The sequence below is a fragment of the Clarias gariepinus genome, chromosome 18 (assembly GCF_024256425.1).
Source record: "Clarias gariepinus isolate MV-2021 ecotype Netherlands chromosome 18, CGAR_prim_01v2, whole genome shotgun sequence".
NCBI classification, from domain to species: Eukaryota; Metazoa; Chordata; class Actinopteri; order Siluriformes; family Clariidae; genus Clarias; species Clarias gariepinus.
In genome coordinates, this window is record NC_071117.1 from 15,876,514 (window position 1) to 15,898,035 (window position 21,522).

General features: G+C 38.9%; 1 protein-coding gene across 5 annotated transcripts in view; it reads left to right on the forward strand.

Annotated features, from left to right (window-relative positions):
* Positions 1–21,522, forward strand: part of bcl9 (BCL9 transcription coactivator) — a 115,310-nt gene that overhangs the window by 73,365 nt on the left and 20,423 nt on the right. For all 5 annotated transcript variants that reach the window (XM_053476855.1, XM_053476856.1, XM_053476858.1 and 2 more), the window contains one exon: positions 8,201–8,273. The gene's annotated coding sequence lies outside the window, so the exon portion shown is untranslated. The remainder of the gene's footprint in view (positions 1–8,200; positions 8,274–21,522) is intronic.

Sequence of the window (21,522 nt, forward strand, 5' to 3'; positions counted from 1 at the left end):
GGTTGGTAACTCTAAATGAACTTTTCTGCAGCTGAGGTCTTGCTTTCTTGATGGGTTCTACAGATGCACTTGACACAATACTGTTCTTGCAAGAACTATTCCAGAGCAGCTGACTTTCGTGTCTTAAAATAACAACTGATTGTTGTTGTAATTTAATTACCGAATGGTATTCCATAGTTTTCTAGTCTTGTACTAGACCTGTATCCAAGCTTTTGACTGGTACTGTATAATGAAATAACGTTAGATTCCTGTTAACGTGGGATAGGTGGCCAGTCTCAGATCAGTCACCTGCCAACATTGTTCTCCTCTCCATCTCGGTGTGTGTGTGTGTGTGGTGGAGATGGCTGTACTGGGAGAGCGAAGAGGATCGGGATAATGATGAAGACGAATGTTGGCTGTCTAGTGAGCTGACAGCCCAAAAACATGGCTTTAAACTGCTGTCAGTCCACAGGCTGCTCCGTCAGTTCCCTCTCACACCACACACCACCCGTCTCCTCCTCTTTCTTCTTCTCTTTATCCCGCCATTCCCAGACCTACTCGCTGATTGATTCATTTCATTTATTTGATTTATTTTTGTTCCTCACCACGAATCTATGCAGCTATTTTAGCATTCATCACTCGTTCATAGTGCTTTACGTTCCTTCAGAAAAAAAAAAATCCTCACCTTTTCATTTCACCTTTAACGGTGTGTTGTTTCATTCCTCTGTATGTGTGTGTTTCAGTGGGACACGATCACGATTGGTAAATGTCTTCTTTGTCTCTCTGTCCCTGTTTCTCCCTCTCCCCGTCTCATATTTTCACCTTCTTCTGTTCCTCTCTCACATTGAGTCGTTCTCCTTCTGATTCCTCTCTCTCTCTCTCTCTTTCTCTCTCTCTCTCTCTCTCTTTTCTTCGATGAACAGGTTTGTTTGAACGTGTGTGGAATGCTGTTGTGAAAGCACAAGCAGAGCTTCATTTTATCCACATCAGTATGCGTCACTCAGGCAACTCGTCAGTGTGTTTCGTTTTTTTTTTTTTTTTTTTTGCCCCTAAATTGCGTGTGCGTGTATGTGCATGAGGACTCTTGTGTTTGAATGCATGCAAATGTTAAACCTGTACTGCCATTCAAACACCTAAGCCTGTCTTTCATGTAGTTAAGGTTCGGACCACACCTCTTTCTCTCTGTTTGTGTGTTTAGCGATGTAGGTAGGTAATTTAGTCAACATCTGTCTTATTGGAGTCATTACTGCTCTCCAGTGCGGTTGTACAGCGATGAGACTCGTGTAATATCCAGCTCACAGGCAGCATAAAGGAATGCTGAGGGACTTGTGTGTTGGACAACGTGATTACACCCGTACGATATCATAAACAATAGAAATAATGATGCTACAAATGATTCTTATTCATTGGTGACATCCAGAATCATTACTGCACTGATTAGGTATTTGAGAAACATTGATTTCGTTATTGGTTAACAATTAATCTTGATCAGTTTGTTTTGATTAATTGGATGGATTAATATTCATTTTCATAATAATGATTTATAGGTAATATGATGCTTTAATATTACTTTCATAAATAGCTTTAGTGTTTGAATATTGTTTGATGGAGATTAGCTTTAAATGATATTGTGTAAGTTGTGTTTGTGTCATAAACCATTACAGAATTATTTAATGCAATATAAAATTTTTTTTTTTTGTAAATGTGCATTTCGAATCATATAAATTTGAGTGTTGTCTCAATTAGCTATTTTTTCTTATAGGCTTTGAAGTATTAAACATATGCAAAATATATTGAATTGCAGTGTAATGTGTGTTGTTGATTGTTTACATGTACAAAGTCTTTGTACGTACAAAGCCGCGTTCTTTTTCCGCCTCACCGATCTTGTGCACCTCCCTCCAGTCCAGTAGGTGGTGGTATACCATCAATCTCCCCATAAACTCAAAAGAAGAAGCAGCGATACTCTCGCAGAATGAGAATATCTTGTTAGTAATTTGCAGGAGGTTGCAAGCAGTTTGTTTTTGTCTGCAAAATTTGTTGTTTTTTTATGGAATTTAGTTTTAAACCATTTAACTTTTTGTCCACATAATAATAATAGTGTAAAAAATGGTAGCCTATGAACATATAAAAGGTTGAATCTTATAACTGATTTATTTGATGTTTATATAAGTACAGTGGAACCTCATTGTATGAATGCCATTCTTTCGAATTTTCACTTTTGCATTTTACGGATTTTTGTCATTGAAAGTTGTTTCAAAAGTCAACCCACAATACAAGCGTTTCAAAGCTATGTAAATTATTCATTTTTTTCATACGCCTTTTGTAATACTGCTAATATTTGAGAATGGCTTTAAACTTTCTATCTCAAGAACTTCCAGAACAGATTTATATGCGGAGATTTCACATATAATCACCTTGTACAAGTGTTTTATCTAATACTTTCTATGCGTTACCATGTTTCGGGTTGAGTGGCCGCTGCCACTATCTTTTTTTTTTTTTTTGTAGCTATAGTATGAGTTTTTGCCTTCTCGTATCCCGCCTTCTATGGTGACGTCTAGACAAACATCGTTGCAGCTACCAAATTTTTTTTGTGTCTTGTAATTTTGTTACACAACCATACACAGTATGATGTGCCGTAAAAAGCTTAAATAACTATCTGAGACCTAAAATGTACAAAATAGCAGAATAAAATAGAATTAAAATAGAAATGTACCACTTTTAAATAAAATAGAAAAGTACATACTGTACGTAAGTAAGAACGTATAACTTTAGTCACAGAGAACATGACGGTATATGACCAAAATTATGTGGACACCTGATCACCATCAGCATGTGGTTCTTTCCCAAACCTTAGTTCCGTCAAAGTTGAAAGCTTAGACTTGCATAAAAAGTCCTTGTATACTGGAGGTTTAAGCTTCACAGTGCGACTATGCACAAAACCCACTGAACATGTTTGTGGTGTGGTGAAACAAAATAAAAATCTGCTCATGATTCAGATCTTAACTGATATGGAGGTATGTCTAGGCTTGAATTTTCACAGCTGCTTCTGGAACAGGCTTTCCGATCTTCATTGCCTGTCAATTTACAGTCTAACTAGGAGGAAGCCCATGACCCAAAACATTACCGACACAACAAAGGGCTTCAGCAAGTGCAAGGTTTAAGACAGACGCTGAAAACAAACTACTGCTAAATAAAGCTGTGGTAAGAAAGTATCGCACAGGAAGAAGACACCAGTCTGATGACGCCAGCGGGTTGCTGGTTTTATGCAGTTATCGCAAACGCGAGATATGAACCAGGCATTAAGTGTTATTTGCTTTTAATCAACTTTTCACGCTATGTTCCAGTACTTTTGCTCACCTCAAATTCCAGTCGTCTGCCACTAAAGTTAGCACAGTTTATATTTAAATACCAGGAAAGGGTATTTAATTCTGAAATCCTCAACACATCTCAACTTCACTGTTTGATCCATCGTATACCAGGAAATGAGAGAGAATGTTCATTGCTGTCCCAATACTTTTGGAAGGATCAGTTTCTGTATTCAGGCGGTGCCCATGATAGAGGCGGTGTTGAAGGAATGCTGTTTTATTTTCGTTAGGTGGGTTGCGATTAACCGTCGGTCCATTTGCTGTGTATTCAAACACACCCATTATTTATTTATGCTTGGTATCTGGGGAAACGTAATGTCTGTTTGTGGTCAGGCAGCTGTTAAACAAACGCACGCCATGCCTCCAACCTGATCGGTAAAAAGTTAAAGATTTAACAGGAAATGTTTTTATGATTCGTGTTAAACGTGTTAATTACTATAATGGCACTGAGTCCCAGATTTCACCTAACAAAGGCAAATATATTATATTTCATTTCCTTTAAGTCTGTTTTTAATACTGTGGTACGTTTAGTTGTGATTGCATAGCACAATGGAGTTCATAATTAAGGCTTTTTTGGAGTCGTTTTGGACACGGAGACCTCTTGTATCATTTATGTGACTCAGTTCACCTCCAGATTGTTCAGACAGAAATTCAGTCTAACTTGTCGTTAACTTGTGAAAAAGACACAGAGGTACAGACCTGACCTTGCTCCAAGCCATTTCCACATGTTTGGGACATTAATGGAGTTCCTGGGAGGCTAGTATATAGGACAGGAAGAGTCTGATCATGGCTCAGGCGTAATGAGAGAACTTTCTACGTCGATGGCGTCCAAGCACTAGTGAAACACTGGGATAAGTGCATTAGTGTAGCAGGAGATTTAGATTATATTGAGAAATAAAGAGAATTTTTTACTCTCATAACTGTTCTGTTCTGTTCTCCGCTATCAAAAGTCTCGGTTTGACTTGAACACCTCTCGTTTTGCGCATCATATCTTGAATACAAACTGGTAGCTTTGACATTTGTAATAAGCACTTGTTTTAGGGATTGTGATTGCTCTTGATCAGTAGGTCCATAGTTCTTGATCCCCAGTCAAGTAGGTCCAGTAGTTCTTGATTCCCGGTAACGTCCCTTTTGCTAGGAAAAATCTGATGGCTTTTTTTTTTTTTTTTTTGGTATTTTATGCGTCTGAGAGCTTTATGGACAGGCGGTTGAATTCTCAAAAGCGCCCTCAATCGATGACCGTGCCACTGTGTTGCTCTTTATCTGCCTCCTTGAAATCGGAGTGTTTTCAATCAGCTGCACTGACTTTACCTCGCTCGTTGACCGGAGTCTCTCTTTCCGCTCCCTCTTATCAAGCCGAACCAAAGATTCCATGAAATATAATGGTTCATTTGCTAGCTAAAATTGCTGTAGATTAGCTCTTTTGGCTCTTCTTTTGTGGTAATCATACTGCTCACTCTTATAACGGGATGCGCATGTAAACGATCTTGCTGTTTAGGATCTTTGGCTGTAAAGCAAACGAAATTATAACTGGATTTATAACACCAAACGAAAATCGTCATTGCGGCACAACAATCATTAAATCTCCGTTATATTGCTTTCATAATCGTTGGAAGCCAATATTCATTAATAAAATTCAGTTAATTGTTCGGTGTTACCCAACTACTGCTGACTGGATGCTTTTTGTTCCACACATTATTCTGGAGACTGTTAGTGAGTTAAGCAGGTTTTGAGATCCTCGAGCCAGCCCTATCAAGCTATGGGCACTGAGATCACGTTTAACTTCATGTTAATAAAAGTATGTTCTGGGTTTTAAAGGTTCCATAGTATGCTCTTGTTTTATTATTATTATTATTATTATTATTATTATTAACAAGTGCATTTTCCCAGCCAATCAGGACACAGGAAATGCGACAATGTCCATGAGTTGGAATGATGTCATACTAGTTGGAAAATGTGAATAGCTGGTACAGTTATGTTCATGGACAAAATTGAAATAATGACAGGATGGAATGGATTTTTTCTGAGTTTGTACTGGAGACCCATGTAACTGTCCAGAAATTATGCAAAAGTTAATTTTTACATAATAGATGCCCTTCAACTAAAGTTCTTGGGCTGTTATTTTTTTTCTTCCCCCAACTGGTCATTTTACAGAAGGATAAATGTTGACGATCATGACCATCTGATTAATGAGAAATTATTTGAATAATTAAAGATGTCCCTTTTTCTTTGCTGATCAGGGAAAGTCCTGTTGAGTTCTCTAATTGTTTCCCAGTCTGCTGTAACCACTACAGAGTGGAGGGAAAGTAAGTGAGAAGTGAGATCTGGACTTTTTGGAGGCCGTTGCTGAAGACCATGTCGTTCAAGCCAGTCGTGGTCCAACCATGCACCCACAGCAAGAGCAAAATGGGATGGTGCACCATGGGATGTTGCTACCACTATGACTATCGTCATTAAATAATTTTTATCCACCCTGTATATGAAATGTAATATCCTGATTTACAGCATGGATTCCATGCAATGGAAATATAATTTAGGTCTGTAGGTGACGGAGTGCGAGTCCTTTTATTAGCTTTACTTCCGTGTTCCTGTGACACGTTTAACAAGCAGCTCTGTGGTTGCAGCGCTCGACTCCACACACAGTCTTGTACTGTGGTTTTTAAAGAGGCGTATTCATGGAGCCTAATGAACAGTAGTGGGTTGCCCTTGACTGTTGGCCCTGCTCCAAGAGCCGAAGTTGGCATTGAGGAACTGTTTGTTTTTCTCTCCTTGTTTATTAATGAGGAAAATGCGCTGCTGCTTGAGGCGCTCACTCTCTAACCCTGCCCTAAAGCAGGTTCTCAGAAGGCGGCTCCACCCTTGTCGTTACTTGCTATTTGTTTTTTTTTGTTTTTTTTTCCGTGGCCTGATTTTCTTTCTCTCTCTCTCTCTCTCTCTCTCTCTCTTTGAGTGTGTGTATATTTGTGGCCCTCAGGTGCTGGCAGTTGAGTGATCCGTGGGAGACGTTTAGCTGAAAATGTAATACAGAGACACGAGTATCTGGTATCAGGGTTCTCGTGTGTCTGAGAGTCGCGCTGTAGTTAACGTTTGCACTCATGGAGTCTGCATTTGGACCGTTGTATAGGATGAGTTTGGAATTCTCACCAATTTGCTCACTCCTGGGTGGTGGGACGACTTTTGGAGATCTTACTCCGTTTGTTGCTTAACATTGTGACACGTTTCTGCTGAAGACTGTTTCAGGAGTGCAGTAGTACTTATAGATGGTAGGGATGTAATGATGTTTTACACCATGTGTGATCTGTAAACCTGAGCTGTGTGTATGGGTGTGTGTAAGTGTTACAGGAAGGTTGTAAAATCATTAAAGTGGAACAGTCGTGTCTTGTTTTTTTTTGTTTGTTACAGCAGAATGCAATGCGTAATCGCGGTGCACTTTATCATCAAAGACAAAAACTGGAAAAATCCTGTCCTGATAAGTGTCATAATTGTGTATCTATTCATTTAAGTGTTGACTCAGCTCTCGGTATCTGTCCACCGTCTTGCAAGTTCAGTGTAAAATGAGTGTTATTATTGACTGACAAATTTTATTTCCATAACCACAGAAATACAGCAAATCCCCTTTATTCGCTCTGATCTTTTTTTTCCGTGCTGATCTTCTAATTTAAACTCCAGTCCTGTAGGTGGCAGTAGTGCAGACGTAAACTGAAATAGGGCTAGAAAATGAATAGGGCTGATTTTTCCACAGTCGAAGTTTGGGCATTTTTGGTCCAATAAATAAAAAATTTAAACAAGAAATATTTCCAGAAACTGTGTGAAAATCTCTTTGGAAAGAATTATCGCGAAATCACAGGAAAATTAACCTCTTCAAATCCGCCCTGAAAAATCCTCCCGATAGTTTATAATGCGTGGTTAGCGTGCGGCCGGAATGAATCAGGAAAAAAAAAAAAACGCCTCAGTTTTTGGCTCACTCTCACCTGTATCAAATCAGAGACACGGGTGTCCTGCGTCCTCCAAAAAAAAAAAAAAAAAACAATGGGGAAGATTGGGAGCAATCTAGCTTTGTTTGAGAACTGCCAAATACCAGATTTTTTCGTAGGAATGAATGCATTACACACTCTGACTGATTTTTGTTGTTTGTTTTTTGTCTTTGCTCCACTTTGGGGGGGAAAAACGTACATTCCTGCACTCAGGTTTTGAAATACCTACGTGACATTTGACAGGAAACAACTCAAAAGCCTCCTCCTTTGAACATTTAAATTCTATGTGTCTGTGAGTTTCATGTGCAGGGGGAGGGGCCTTTCAGCGATTGACCCAAGCCACGCCCCCTCAAAACTCTCACTTTCCATCAATGAAATTAAAGACGGTATACACACTCGTACCACTTGAAACTTCATGCACTAGAAACGAGTCGTGTTCAGTTATTGTATAGGAAAAAGTGCATTTCAAAATGAACTTAATCACATCTTTTAATAAACAACATGAACATTAATAAAGCTAAGATAATATTCAAGACCAAACCCAGCAGCGTCATCCCCATTTCATGATGATTGTACAGAGCCTTCTTTTGTTTCATCCATGTTCCTAAATAACCAAGCCAAATCTCTGCTGTCCCCACTATTTCTTTGTTAGGTTTCTTATTCATCACCTAACATAATTTTCATAATGTTTATTGTAAAGGGAGGAGTTCGCCTATAAATGATGGAAAAACATGGTTTAACTTTTTACTGACTCATTTAATGAAGATAATTCCCAGCTCCTCTTATAGAGTCAAGATTTCTGATATGTGCACCTAATCGTGTTCTTTTTCTTTCTGTCTGTGTGTCTGTCTGTCTTTGTGTATGTGTCTCTCTTCCTCTTAGATCATAGAGTGGTGTCCCGTTGCAGTGCTGAGACAGCCATGGCCACGGCTATATCGTGACACACAGAGACATGGTGAGTACTGCCGCTGCTGTTGCTGCTGCTATCTCCAGAGCCATGTCAAACAAAGGTCCCTCTGCAGGGGGCCTGCTGTGAGAGACAGAGCCATGTGTGAGAAAGTGGGATGGGGGTTGGAGGGGCTGAGAAAAGGAGGAGTGCACAAGAGAGAGGACCAGCTTCACTGTGTAAACGAGATTCCTAGCGCTCAAGCGTTTCCAGCAAATCCATCTTTTTCGGTCTGGTCCGACTCGCACCCGCCTGGTCGTTAATATTGTAAGTAGCATCTTGACTGAGGACTGATGTCAAGGCAGGAATCCCCAAAATGTGAATTTGATTGTGGACATCTGTTGTGAATACTATAGCTATGGTAGGAGTAATATTTGGATGGCAGAGGATGGAGCATAAGGGTGGGGGGAAAAAAAGAAAAAGAAATGGCCAAAGGGGTGGGTTGGATTGGAGTAACCCCTGTTTAAGGCCTCCAAATACTTAACAATCCGGAGATCTCAGCATGTGTACATGGGGAAGGGAAAAGAAGCATTTTGTGGACGACGGAAAATGCTTGGCCCCTATGGCTACGCTAGGCCTCTTGCCTTCTTCCTTTACTTCTTTTCTAGCTTCAATTTGCTAAATATTGTCCATTTAAGAAGCTTTTCTACAGCCTTCATGTTTAAATGAAAGTAAAATCTGATTGAGCTTGCTGTTAATACACAGTGAGGTTGTGTGATCCAGCCCATCATTAAGAGGTTACTGTTACCGCTAAAATATTTTATTCCACCTCAAGGGGCATTGGTGAGATTATTTGTTTTTCCCCTAGGGTTCGGTCTCGAACAGTTAGCTGGGTTGTACATTTGAATGATTTCCACGCACTGTCACAAGTCTCTGTTTCTAGGATCTACAGTTGCTCATAGAGTTTGTGTAAAATTACAGTAGTCGCATCCAGACGCAAAAACGTATTTCAGACTTGGAGCTCTGTTTTGCTAAGGCCACAGCTTAATACACGTCCTGTGTACATTGTTGGCATATTTATTTATTTATTTATTTTAGTGTCTCCATCGAGCAAAGAAAACAACTAGGGAGATTGTTGACTGGAATTGGGTCAAGCACAGTCCTTAAAACCTGGAAGGAGTAGTGCTGAGCTGTCAACCTTGTGGAAGAAATATGATCTTTATGAAAATTATGAATGCAGGTCACTTAAACCCTTGGTGCAGCTACATCAAAATCTGTGTGTGCAACTTTTTTTTTGGCCTGACAGGATATGTATTATAGAACAAAATGGTTTACACTAAGGTTAATTATGTTATAATTTCGTGGATCGTCTATGAATGAAGACAATTTTATCATCACTTGCTTTGAATCAGCTATAAATCATTGTTTTCTGTTTTTTCAGGCTATCTGTATTTAAAATGCATGTCTGTTCACGTAAACTCAGTCACAGCTTTCTCTCTAAAAATCACCAACCAAGAACCTGAGCCACCTCTACCCTCTAAACATTACAAATTGCCAACAGTGGAGACTTATTCTTATAATGATTAAGCACCAGCCATAAAACTACCTTGTCTTATGTGACCTATAGAAATATTTTATTTGAATGGATACAACGAGTTCTAGAGCTGCTGTAAGAGAAATCAGCACTTTCTAATGTATCAGATTAGAGAATTTAGTAGCATTGTTAATACAGTATTAATACACAGGGCTTGTGACTGGTTGTCAAGTGATGTGATGCAAAGTTGTAAAGCAACTGTAGCTTTGGAAGGTAAGCTATATATAGGATAATTAGATTCTCCCCCACCCCCTATTGTGACCTCATATTTGAAGAGCCCCTCCTTCATATTGATTCTCAGTTCTGCAGGGGCGAAGCTCAGCACTAGCAGATTTGCATAGACACTGAGGGCCTGTCCACACGGAGACGCGTTTCGCTGTATACGTATAAATTTTTTATCGGATTGGCGTTTCCTCCACACGGATCCGGCGTTTTAGGAGACTGAAACTGCTATTTTTTGAAACCGGGTCCCAAAGTGCATAAATCTGAAAACGACACCCTTGCGTCTTCGTGTGTACGGCCAATCCGTATATTTTGTGAAACGATGATGTCATCACATCACGTGTCGGCTGCGTCACACGTAACAGCAACAACAATAATGGCGGACTACATGATTGTGTTCGTGTTGCTACAAAGCCTACTAGCTTTATTACAGCAAAATCTATTGCTTCTATGCAACTGTTATGAGAAACAAGCGATAATGGACAACACCATCTTGGTTCGTATACAGCGCGCAAGGTTATGCGCATGCTCAAAGTCTTCTTCTCCGTGTATAGTGTATCTCTATGGCAGAATTACAGCGCCCCATACTGGTCTGGCATATATACTACACCGTTTTCAGTGGTTTCGTGTGTACACAGATATTTTTTAAAACGACGCAGTGTTCACGAAAAAAAAATGATCGAATAGGGAACACACCGACTTTGTGTGGACGGAGTCTGAAACAGCAGGTTCGGAGAAGGAGTGTAAAAAAAAAAAAAAAGACCTTTAATATATTTTTATAATGCTTTACGATGCTTTTTTTTTTTCTGTAGACACACTTTGAGAAAGTTTTGAGACCTGTTTTAAGAAATGTTAAAACATGATAAAATATATTATAGAATATAAATCGATCAGATAGTTCTCATGTGTATGTACGTGTACAAACGTACAGATATGTGCAATAGTATTAAAACTAAGGAAACCGTTTTTTTTTATTTTATTTGATAATTATACATATTGTCTACTTTATTCATTAATGGCTTATGGGTATGAGAAAGCTTCCTAATTGCATACCTTTAGGTTATAAACCTCACAACAATGGTCTGAAAAGCAAAACCACATAAATGTGATGGTGCAAAAACGAACACTGGTTCACTGGTGCAAACTAATTAAATGTTTTTTCTGCATCTAAACCCGATTTGGGCTGTAGTACGTTGGTAGTTCAAGCCTGCCCTGTTCTAGTTTTTTAACATAGCCTTTGGCTGTTTTGTGGACGGCATTCAAGGAATCTCTTGGCTTGTATTGGGTTTAGTTGACCTACGGAGCCAAGCTGGTTAGATCGTGTCGGTTCTGTGGGTCTGAATCCTGCCGTAAGCTCTCCGAAGCCAAAATTATTCTCTTTAACATGACTTCAAGGTGTTGTGTCAGGATGCATGAACCTGTGGGAGTTGGGAGTGTGCTAAAATGGATTTCTTTTTTAACCACCTTATGTTCGCTCTCTCTCTCTCTCTCTCTCTCTCTCTCTCTCTCTCTCTCCTTTTGAAATAGCAGCTGAATTCTCGTATGAGGCTTATACAAGAGACTGCCTCTTACCAGTAAGGGGAAGTGGGGGTGAGGTATTGTGAACGGACACAATTGCATTTTGATAGCACCAGAAAATGGAAGATAATGTCCACTAAACTCTTTATCTAATAAACGGAGAACACACATGATCACACTGATGTGTGTTCTGGACTACTAAACATCATGGCTTCTTATTTGACTTATATTCCACAGTTACAGCTGGGAGATAAATAACATGGTATTTGATGTGTATCCTGGTCTTTAGGGTTATTTAACATGTCTAGTTGGGAACACTTAACACATTATTTTAAAACTGGTGTTTGAACACATTATTTTCCCCCTCTGTGTTTAGCTTCCCCTCAGTATCGGTACTAACCACCGCACATGAAAGTTCATGACCAGTTTACAGAAAGTGTTTTAGAACAGCGATCTGTTTTGTGACGCAGCTCTCTGTGAAAATAAAGATGGCGGAAGTGTAACGTAAGCAAGCCGATTCAGTTCAGGGTTTATGAAATTGATCACGGTAACCCGACTGTTCAAGTAAGTTATCAAAAGGCATTGAAGGAGTCTGGCTAGTAAGAATATGTAGGCTAATGTTAGATTACCGCTGGGTTGTTGGTTACCGTGACATGCAAAATAAACCTCATTGGTTAAAACTTTTTAAAATGTGAATCGAGTAACAAGTATTTCTGTTTCTAATTAAATATGATTGTTTTAAACATTGAAAATTAATTAACGTAGGTAAGTCTTAAAAAAAAAAGAAGACTAATCACAGGATCTTATTGAAGTTTGTGATTGATCATTGTACTCGTATCATGTCCTCTACAGTTATAGTCTGGTCTAGGGAAGAGAAGATCTCATCTTTTTTGGTCTAAATATAAGCTCAGCTGATGTTTCCATTATTTTGTAGGTACATTGAGCTGATCACTGACACACAACGTGTGCATGTCAAAACCTGGCAGGACCGGTGAGGACGGATAGCACAACACCGGCAGTGAGCCATCAGACTGTCCAAGTGTACACCCATAGCAGTTAGCTAAAGGATAAAAAGCGAAGGGATGGGATTTATTGGGCCAGATAAACATACCTGGTGATTGTTCAGGATGTTAGGACTTTTCTCAGACAAGCTCCATCAAACAGAAGACCAGTTTACACTCGCATAGACCATCAGTGATTGATTGGCTCTACTGTTCAATAATAAACCCTGCATCAGTTTATAGCAATAACAATCTTAGACACTTGACATGTCTCATTTTCTTTAAAAGACAATGTCCCTTGTTAAGTTTGTCTTATCAAGGACTTTGCTGTTACATGGGACAGTTATAGCTTTTAATATAGTCTATCTTAAATGTACAGCCACAGTCCATCAGTATCTCGGGAAAATGAATGCATTGCCTAATAAGCTAGCTGCTAGCATCTGAGAAAAAAAAACCCTGACATTTAGGTAGTATTCCTCAGTATTGTCCTCAGGAACAGCTAGCATTAACTAGAACTTATCTCATAAAAATGAATTCTGTTGGCTAATGAGCTAGCTACCATTTTGGGAAACAGCTTACAATTAGCTTGAAGCAATTACCTTCCAGAACAACTAACATTAGCTGGAAGCTAGTATCTCATGGAACTGATTAACTAACGAGCTTGGAGCTAGTATATCAGGAAACATCCAACATTAAACTAGTTAGCAGGTAGCTAAAATTTCAATGAGAAGCTATTGTTTAGCTAGTTAGCTAATAGCTGTTACATTAAAGAATAACCTACATTAGCTAGTATTTTATAAGCTGAAGATTAGCTTTAGTATTACATAGGATAATTAGCTAGCTGCTAGTATCTAAGGAAACAGCTGAAATTTAGTTAGCTATTTCTAAAGGCAATAACTACTAACATTATCTAGGGAATGTTTCAATTTAATTTTTATGTAAATATTTTATTGAGCACCCATTATTCAGCTAGCTAGCTAAAAGTTATGTTAAAGAATAACACGCACTAGTTAGACACTAATATTTTCTACGCTGTAGATTAGCGCTAGGATTAATGCTTTAGGATTACATAGACTAATGAGCTAGGTGCTAGTATTATTCATGAAAACAGTTAAAATTTAGCTAGAAGTTATTATCTTCAGGAACATCTAACCTTAGCTAAAAGTTAGTACCTCAAAAAAATTATTACATGGGCTAATGAGCTATCTACTAATATCTTAGGAAAGAATTGCCATTTATCTAGCTAGCAAGGAAGCTAGGAACTGTTATCAGACAGAACAGCTAACATTGAAGCTAGTATTTTATGGAACTGATTAAATGATTATTAAGTATTTCAGGAAACGGGTAACATTCAGCTAGTTAGCCTTAAGCTAGTTTCTCAACATCGAAGGCTAGAAGCTGATATCTTGAGGAACTGATTACATTAGCTGGTTAGCTAGTTTGGCAAAAGACAATTGATATTAAGCGTTTAAACAACAGTAAAAATGTAATAAATACATAGGCAAAAGTCTGGTGAGGACGCTACCCGATGGTTAGTAAAGATTTTATTTGTTTTTGTTTTTTTTCCTCCTCAGAGCAGACTCTCTCGTCTAAAGTTCAGCTAAATGAAGTTAGATGTGAGTGAACGAAACAGAATGTCACCAGCAGCAAACTGTTTGTGGTGTTTGTGCCCTTTTCCGTTTTCCTTTTTTTTTTTCCCCACTCGCTAAGACTTTGCGCTCTATCAACTCTTTGTTTTTGTTTTTTTGTGATCTTCATATTTCTGGTATTTGGAATTAGTTCTGTGTAAATGGCTACAGGGGATGCTTGCTGTGTTGGATTGTGTGTATAGTGTGTAGTGGATGCACTATTCTATTCTTCAGAAACTTGTTCATTGTAGGGGTTCTGAGTTGAGACTTACGGTAAAGGTTGAGAATTATTTATGCATATCTATGTGCCATTATTAAACATTCATATCTTAATATCAAGAATTGTGTTAAAACCTCTTAAAATATTATTACAAACCTTTTCTTAATGTCACATATTATATTAGAATGAGTCATTACTTTATATTATGGCTATTAAAAATATTTCATAGAACTTTGGCTTTGTGAGCAGAGTTATTTTTTTATATTGAGAAAAATTTTAGTATAGAGCTGGCTACTATATGGTGTTATTTTATGGGGCTGTTGGTGCCCCTGAAATAGCGTTTGACTGGGCAGCAAGTAACTACATTGGACGTTCGAGTCAAACTGGGCCTTTTGATTGAGCACGGGTAAAAGAGAGAATTTTATTTTCTTCTAGATGTGCCCTTGACTTTAACTTTATTTAACTGCATACTCTTAGCGAGAGCAAAACGTGTGTTTAAAAATGTACAGCGCCATCTGTTGAATTTTGAGATTAACTAAAGATTTTTTTTCTATTATTTTATTTGTTTCCGTTTAAATTTCAATCATCAAGGTATGATCGACCTGCCTGCTTTATGTCTGAAATGCTGTCGTCCCATGGTCCAAACATGTGACAATGGCCACGACCGAGGTCAGGACTGTCCTGGGGATGTGGCAATAACTCTCAGTTGAGTTTCGGATTGTATGTACAGTTCTTACAGACAGATGCGTCTCTTCTGCAAATTGGTGACAGATTGTCCATCGAATTTTTTATTTTTTTCAAGGCTCCACTCGCTGAACGTTCAGTGGAACGACTGCTGTGGGCTCCGGGCCATCGCAGCAGGGATTGTCATTCATGGACATATGGCCATTTTTATAACGTTTGCACCGTTCAAATATTTTACTGCGGCAAAGTGTCTCGTCACAGTACTTATGCTTAAAGTTTCCTCTAAATATCATTAGTTTTCATTTAGAAGGAATGTCAGCACAAGTCTCAGTTTGACTTGAACGCTCTTTGTAAATTAGACATGAGTATAGTATTAGTATGTTAATATCTATTTGGTCTCGAAATAAGACCAAAGTGAGCAAAGGAGACATAGGCATGCAGATGTTTGGCTGATGTGGCTGATATGTGTTTCAGACGGATTCCTGGAAAGCTGATAACAGATAATGCACCGTTGGATCGAAACTGTTCAGTAATAGTTAAAAGTATTAAGATGGGATTTTACCACATTGGTATTTTAAACATTTAGGATTTTAAAAGCGCTACAGCTAATTTAGCAAACAATAAATGAAAATTACAAATACACAAAGATTAAACTTGAGTATTTATACTCAAGGTTATTACTGGGTGTGTGTTATATGTCCCATGAGTATTCTGTGTAACCCTGCAGCCAGTTTTGGTTGTGCGCAGGAGTGAGTGAGTGAGTGTGTGTGTGTGTGTGTAAGGGAGGGGGGGAGAAGAAATTGAAAGTGTTCTTTACTAATCATTTGTGGCTTCACTTCAAAATGGGATTTGCATAATATGCCTGGTCTTTTTAAAGTGAGCATAAACACAAGGGTGTGTGTGTGTGTGCGCGCACACTCGCATGCACGTACATGTGTGGGTATTTGGTGGTGGGGGGTTGCGTCTTATTTGTCTGTCAGCTTTGGAGCTTGAATTTTCTCTGCCTCAGCCTCATGTTCGCTCCCGCTGTTGTTCTCTCGAACGATTTGAATTCACAGATTTCGGCTCACGCCGAGCCTCCAGCACACACACACGGTCTGCTCTTTGCCAATATTATTCTCAGTCCTTCATAACTCATTGTATCTGCCGTAATGCCGTTTGCACCGATCAGCTGTCAGTTTTACTGTTTGTCCTGGCGGAGATTTTGATGAATCCGTTCTCACATCAGGGTTTCAAAGCCCTCTCATTGGGATTCGGTGGAAATTACATCTCTTCCTAGTAGCAAAATAATTTGAAAAGCTTAAGCTTCGAGCGCGTGCCTGAAATGAGAAACATGAATGATTGTTATTTTCCGTTTCTTGTTTTAATGAGGATGGAAAGCGGGGCAGTTTCTAGGTGAAAGTATCTTGCCTTTTTGTCTAGGTGTTCACTCGTACGCCACCGACGCCGCTATTGGCCTAGAGTCTAGGCTTTAGTTGACGCAAATTACGTTTCCTCATTCATTGCTGCCATAGCAACAGTGCTATGCAAACTGTGACTGCGTTAGCAGTAGAATCATAAACCACGGGCGGTAAAAATAGGCACTTCCTGACCAGAATGATCTCTCTCAGTGATATTTTGCCAGACTGGAATCTACGTTCGTATTATGTGTGTTACTGAAGCTGTTTAATTCTAAAGCTGAATCCTGTAGCACACTGTAGGGGCAGTGTATCAGCTTTTAAGGTTCAGTTACAGTGTAAAATTGTTAGAAATGAAAGAAAAGTACAACATAGATTTTTATATCAGGAAAAAGGTGGCTAAAGTGGCCCAAATCCGATTCCATTCTTTCTCATATTTGACCCAGACCTGATGGTACCACTCAAAAGTTTGGGATCAAAAACAAAGAAATTTGCAAGTAATGTGTGTGTCTATGTACGTGTGTGTTTTTTCATAGTGGCAGAAGAGTGAGGTCACAACCCAGCGCTACCGCAGCACAACAAAACATTGCCCGTTCCCCCCTTTTTTTTTTTTTTTTATTCAAGTAAAGAGAAATGATAATCATACACTCACTATCATGCAATTAGGGCTGCAACTAACGATTATTTTAATAATCGGTTAGTTGGGCGATTATGTTTTCGGTTAATCGGATAAAACCTAACCGCTTCTTTAATTTTATATTTTGCTTATAACTATAAAGAGAAATGATAAAAAAAAAAAACATAAATCAGGGTATTATTTATGTATAAAAATTAACTTTTAAAAATGCAAAAGCCACATATAGTTTAATAATCTTTTATTTTGACATTTTAATCCTTAAATGAAATGTAGTATATATTATATACAGTGTGTGTGTGTGTGTGTGTGTGTGTATATATATATAAGTTAAAAAAATACACTGATATATTCAGTTGATAAGACAAACAGCTAAAATAATGTAATTTTGTATAATAAAACTATGTATGCATAAGTAAAACCACAGTAAATTACAAGCTAACTTTGTAGTGGACTATAAAAAAAACTGTAGAAATGCAAAAAGCTAATAGTCACAAATGTACTGTTATTTGCGTTCGCTGAAAACCACAACAATCACTAAATGTAATATTCTACTGTTATTCGCACCGTGTAAATTGAGCTAATCTAAAATAGCGCCATTTAACTAATCACTATTGCTCATGAGGTGATTGTGCAATGTGATGCTAGCGAGTAGCGCGTGAAGAGATCTAGCGCGACTGTCCCGAAGTTAGCAAACAGTTTAAACAAAAGCACTTAAACTATACAACTTTTACTTGATAAAGAGATACAGTTTTTACTGACCCTGCTGACGTTTCGCCATCCGTAACACCAACATGGTTTCTCTTTAAGTGTTCGTGCATGACATGCCATGAAAGCTCGGTCTTGCATAGCGTGCAGGTTACCGTCTTCTTAGAGGCGTTTAATGTGAATTGCTATCAAACCTTGGAGGACTCGGGGCGCGCACTTTTTCCTGCAGACGCTTCTGTAACCTCCATTGCGCAAGCGGCTGTGTGTATTTGTGCATCTTGTGGTCGCGCTCCTTAGTGACGTGAGCAGCCCAACTGATCGATAACGGCATTCGTTGACAACGAATTTCATTATCGATAATTATCAATTTTATCGATTAGTTGTTGCAGGCCTACATGCAATGCATGTCATGCAAGCAACTCATTTAAAAACAAATGAAATAGTTGATTATACTTTAAAATGTATTGATCAATTCACAATGTCAGACATGCAAAAAACATCCCAATTTAAGTCATCAGCAGTTTTTTCAGCAGCACAGTTGCATCGATAGTGGAAAAATGCGACAGAAAAAAACGTCCTTTAATTTTATTTGGAATTGCTAAAAAGTTAAGAACGGTGGAAATAATGTAGGCGTTATGGGTCCTGCGTTAACAGGACGCAGGCATACGTGCGTGATATGTTGCGCTCAGGTGCTTAAATGTATAGCACTACGACTTAAACAACTGGGATGAAGTTCCTGTTAAACAAAATTAAAAGCAAGATTACAAGGTTTATATCACAATTACTGCAAAAGAAACTCTGCTCCGGGAGAATATGTGCCGTGGTAAAAAGATAACAGTGTGAACATAGCCTTAGTGTTGCTTGAAACTCTTGTATATATACAACTAGCGTATCAGTCTGTCTGCTCTCCACTAATTGATAAGTTAGGGCTGAGACAAATAGACTGCATTTAGTAATTAGAAACCTACAAAATGACCAATACAGTAGGTTTATCCGAGGCAGTGTGCATGTAAGTTGAGCAAGGTGTACCTAATTAATTGCCACTGATGGTTGGCTGCTCTTAACAAAAAGCGATCTTTGGTATCTTTATTCTCCGTGGAGCAGTACTGTATATCAGGAGTATACCGTGTTTGCAGACGGGTCTCCGTTTCTAATGCAACAGGAAACGCTCAGCCAGGCGAAGCAGAAAGCTTCAGTACACCGTCATCTTTCAGCAGGAAGGAGACGTGGGAACCTGTCAGACAAACGCCCAGATGTCACAGCAGCATATGTGTTGAAAACGGGGCTTTCCCGAAACATATGTACAGCCAGAGCAACTGTTTTAGTACACTGTGTGTGTGTGTGTGTGTGTGTGTGTGTGTGTGTGTGTGTGTGTGTGTGTGTGTGTGTGTGTGTGTGTGCGTGTGACAGACTGCTTTATTGGAAACTCTTTAACAAGAGTGGTAGTCATAGGCAGTAGGAGTCTGTTGTTTCTGGATGGGTAAAAATGTGGGGTTCCCCCAGTTCTTTTCCCCCCTTTTTGAGGTAACTATCACAGTTCTTTAAAAACATTAACTTTAAACATTAATAAAGGAAATAGGTCTGCTAGAGTTGTGTTTGGATTTTTTAGTATATTTCTGTGCCACTGATTTAACGCTCGAGAGATGTTTGCCGAATCTGAGACTGTTTCCCTGCTGTGAATTTAAAGAAAACCTTTTATTTTTTTGCAGTGCTGGTGAAACACGAGAAGCCGTTGTGTCCCGGGTTTGATCGACTCGTATAAATCGTAGTTTTGTTGCGTTTTTTATGACGGGTTTCAACTTGCACCCGAGACTGTGACTCGTTCTTTCCCCTGAGTCCTGAAACCTTACCTGTCCTTTGAACCTTTTTTTTTTTTTTTTTTTTTAAACGAAAAAAAAAAAAAACCACCAATCATGGCTTTCGGGTCCCTATTGCATGGGTGTGAATGCCATATCCAGTATTTTCACCCTTCTTCCCGTTTCCAACACTAGAATAAACAGGAACAGTTGTGATGTTGGACAGGAGGGCTGGAATTTATTATCTAGCAACAGATTGGCAATGAAGCACTTGTATCACTAGGTCTCATTGATGGTGTAATAATGTGCGGAAACCATTACAGACACTTGAGGATATCTAGCAGTCTTTGTAATTTGTAAGTGGTTAAAGATTGCTAGCTTGTTTAGCTCTAATTGGCTTTAAAAACCCTGTCTTTTCTATCCAGCAGCTCAGTCATTATCCTTTGTTTGTTGGTGCTCCATCGAAAGAGTTTACAGAGTGAGCAAGGGGCAGCGAAGGTCCTGCCTCAGTGGGCCACTATTAGTGTTTGTTGAAATCCCTTTTTTGACCATTATTGGAATAATAGCTTTTATGTAGCGAAATGTATTGACCAAGATGTAGGGATTCTTCAACCTTTTTGGTTACGTGTCCCCTGAAACCCAGCTCATTTTAGCCATTTTTTGTTTTGCTGATTTATTTATTTATTTATTTTTAAGAAATACGTTTTTAAATATAGGGTTCAGAATTGTGCAGTTTAGAGTGACATCCTTTTTTCAGCACAACCTAGGCAATGTGATGAACTACATTTTCCCCCATACAATCCCGAACTTGCTCCAAGTCATTCCCACATGTTTGTGTCATTGGAGGAGTTCCTGGGTGGCCAGTGTTTCAGATGGAATCAGGCTGATCATGGCTCTGGTGTACTGGGAAAACATCCTACCTTCATGGTATCCAAGCACTAGTGAAATGCTGAGTACATGCATTAGTGTAGCAGGGGATTATATAGAGAAATAAAGTGAGTTTTTACACCCTTATGCTGTGTTCCATTATTCTGCACAATCAAAAGTTAGACTTGGGGATAATGGAGCCTAAACTAGGGAACACGGCGCACAAGGCAGGGTAGATCCTGGATAAAGTGTCAAGCCAGTGTCTTGTTTTGTCATGGGATGAAGGTACTGAGGTACATAACTCCATGCGCACAGACCGGAGGTCAGATCCAGATGTGAGTAGATGTGAGTCCTAACCTCTGATCCATTATGCTGCCATTAAGTATTTCAGTGGATTTTAAAATATGAGCAGTTGTAAATGAGGACGTTATTAAACGTTATTAAATGTTTATTTATTTAAATGTCCGGCAAACAAATGACCCCCCTCCCCAACAGCAGGCCTTTCAAAACAAGCCCTCTCATGAGAGAGAGAGAAAAAAGAAAAGAAGAAAACACTTAATGATATAAATGCATGTCTGTTTCCTCCCTGACAGATTCGTTCATCCCTCGCTGGCTGCGTGACGGGATTGTGCCACATGCCGATGGCTGCGAGAAACGCCGGGCCTTTAATAATAATTACTACCTCCCATATTTCTAATGAGCAATATTGATAGTGTTTCCTAACATTCGAGCACATAAAAGCAGCGAAATCTGTAGGACAGATTTCCCGCACGCATAAAATATCGAGTGCCTTCTGGAAGATCTCGTAAAAAAAACAAAACACAGGAAAAATAACGGATATTTTCAAACGGATATCTGTAGTAATGTTCTTACCGCTGATGGGCTCGATGAATTACGTCTTTATTACTCACTTTTGACTGTGGAGATAGTTTTTTTTGCTCTTTATTGGATCGATACATACCTTGTGACGCTTTATTTGAAAAACTGGAGGAAAAAAAATCGCAGCACTGCCTCTCGGATTCGCTTATGAAAACCTCCAATGATGAAAT